We start from the raw sequence: 3084 nt of genomic DNA, 5'->3' as shown, positions 1-3084 counted from the left end.
ATAAACGCTAAGATGAACATTGTCATTAATTACTTACGAACCTGCAGATGAAGAGAACTTAATATACTCGAAGCGTTCCTGTGCACAGAAGATCGGTGTCCCTATAGTAACAGAACTACAGGCGTTTTAACTAAAAGGATGTCTTCCTAATTATGCCACACAGTGAGCTCTCTTCTTTTTATTCTTACCAATCAGAGACAGTAGAGCGAAATGCTTGCTCAAGTATTTTCATCATGGTGGTCTTTATTTAATTTTCCTGATTTTTTTTTCTGTTCTTAATATTGAAGATCTTCGAAGTTTCTTCCTAGTTGTAAAATCTACGCAAATTTTAATTATGAATAAAATTGGTCAACCAGTTGGAAAAAAAAAAAGAGTTAAAATAGTTCAATGAACTTCTTTGTGGAAAAAGATAAAATATTCTCACCCAAGGTAATGTGGTGTTTTCTGAGTTATTGTAATATTATACGTTGAATTTCTATTGTATTTACTGTATTTGACTGGTTGACTCAAATAATACAACACGTTGGAACATAGAACATAAAGGGGAAGGAGTACGGTGGTTTACTGATAGTACTCCCATCTCTGGTTCGAGGGGTCCCTTCGTTTGATTCCTAGCCATGTAAAGTTGTGGTGGAGTAGGGACAAACACTATGAAAAACAAAATTAAACATTTTACTTCAAACATCAAAAGTTATACCATGTTCTTCACTGAACATAGATGTATAGTAAGCTATGTTGCTCACAGTTTTCGTGTCGTGGTGATGCGTTAGTAGCGAATAAGCAATATTTGTTCGGTAAAGTCTTTGCAATCAATAGGAGCATAATGAATGATTCTAGATTTTTTTTTTGTGGGAACATTCCCATCATACTGTCTATCATATTCAGTAAGCATGGTAACTTGACCACACTGTAGAGCTGAAATTCATCACTGTTAATGCCATGAATAGACTCATCTGATCACAGTGTTCGTTTTTTCTTTGAAAGCTGTGTAAAGTTTATACTTATTAAGTTGGAAGATTTGAAGATGATCTATGCTGTGATTAAGAAGGTAAACATTGCAGGATATCTTTTCTTTTTCCGTCTGTCAAACTATCAGTGGTCCGTAAGTGCACTATAAATGATCGGAATGGTTTCTTTCTTTGGGTCAGTGGATGCGTCTTCACTTTAGTAATAAAATGGTTATTTAAGTTTAATTTGGCCAAAATATTTGACTTCTTAATCTCTCCAACTCAGTTGTTTCCGAGAACTTCCACAAGAGTACAAATTTAAGTGAGTAATACGACATCAAAAGCTGCATGTGTTCACTAGAACCGTGTGTTACTTTGTGTAAATTGTATACACTTAACTTTTAAATTTCTAATTGTCTGTTTTGTCTTTGTATTATTCACGAAAATTCAAAGTACAGTGAAGCAGAAATTCACTGATTGTCATTTTGCAATCGGAGCTTATGTGGGCTCGCGTGACCTTAGGCTCACTATTCTCATTGAGGCTTACACTATCTCGGGTTTGCGATCCTCAGTGAGACTCGGGCTCTTTTATCCGCATATGAACTCACAGTTTATTGTGCTTGTACTCACTGACTTCACTGGAATTTGCGCTCCCTCTGACTCAGCCTCTGGTCCACTAGTGCTCACACGGGTTCGCGTTCAGCCATGAGCTCAGTAATTATTGAAGTGAGTGGATCAAGTCGGGCTCGCGAGTTTTGACATTTCTGAACTGAAGAGCATCAATAAATGTTGAAAATAAATAAATAAAATACATTTAATGATACGACGAAACCACTTCATTATGAAAAGTAAAATATGAATGGATGGAAAATCCTCTAAAGTTGTAAGAAAATCTTCAAATGTTTCATGAAGACATCATCATTTTGTGCAAACATGATGAGGATTTCCAGCTAGAAGTGAAGTGCAGTTATAAATAATGGTATACGTGATCGTTTCATTCACCAGCGAGGGTTATGCTCGTAGCAATAGTTGTGATGCGTTGAATACGACATTAGTAGCTATATGGAGTAGGTATTCAACAACTTTACGAACCATAAATCTGTCTGTTGATTTCTGGCACGTGAGAACAATGGAGGAAAATTATGAACTCATTCGATGCTGTTACCTTGGTCAGAGGTAATTGTTTTGTAAAATGTCATGGAACACATTTTTCTTTCTAAAGAATTATATGTCAATATAGGGTATTGCACTAGATTAAATTTTATTTGCATTTATATTTTTAATTTTTTCCCATATATTTTATTATTTGTAGTTTGCAATTACAACACAAGCCAAAACTCACGAAAGGATTTGAAATCCTTTTGTTTTTAGAATATTTACGTGCATATCTAATCAGAATTTTATCAATAACAGCTGAAAAATTATTGATTGAGCGGCAATGAAAACGTATAATAAAGAATCTTGTAAATTATATTAATTTATCGAACTTGTTACTCCGGAGCACTATAGTGAACGAATCTAAAAGATTTTGACATGTGTGAGTCTATGTTTTGTGTATGTACGAGGGTCGTTCAAGACAGATCGGGAGAATTTGAATTTTATAGGTATAACAACAAATGGTAGCGTTGCAGTACTACACAGTAGAAGTGAAAAGTGCGTCCTGTTGCTGATTGGCGATGCATATGTCAACAAAATGTTGTACATCAATTTTAGTTTAGTTAGCCATTGTATGGGATGTTGCTCAGATTTCTATGCTAGATAAGTGGAATGTACGTATGAGCAATTGATTACTATTTGTCCCTATAGAATAAATGTTCTCATATATAAATATTCACCGTTATTTATTTTTTATTAATATGTCAACGTCATCCGACACCTGTCATAAAAGTCAGGAAATTTCCTGCCAAAGGTCAGGGAAGGTCAGGGAGAAGTCATGAAAATAGATTTCTTCAGATCAGTAGGAACCCTGTATAAGCGTTGATGTGATCTGATCTCATAATGAATCAGTAATGTAATACTGCCACTTCAGTATCAAAATGATAACTTGCGGGCATTTTAAATTCATATGATTATTCCAGATTCCAAAATTGTAGTAATATTAGTAGTTGTAGTTTTATTGTTTTAATTGCATTTGGCA

Source organism: Thermobia domestica, chromosome 16 (assembly GCF_964235325.1).
Source record: "Thermobia domestica chromosome 16, izTheDome1.hap1.1, whole genome shotgun sequence".
NCBI classification, from domain to species: domain Eukaryota; kingdom Metazoa; phylum Arthropoda; class Insecta; order Zygentoma; family Lepismatidae; genus Thermobia; species Thermobia domestica.
This window is presented reverse-complemented; position numbering follows the sequence as displayed.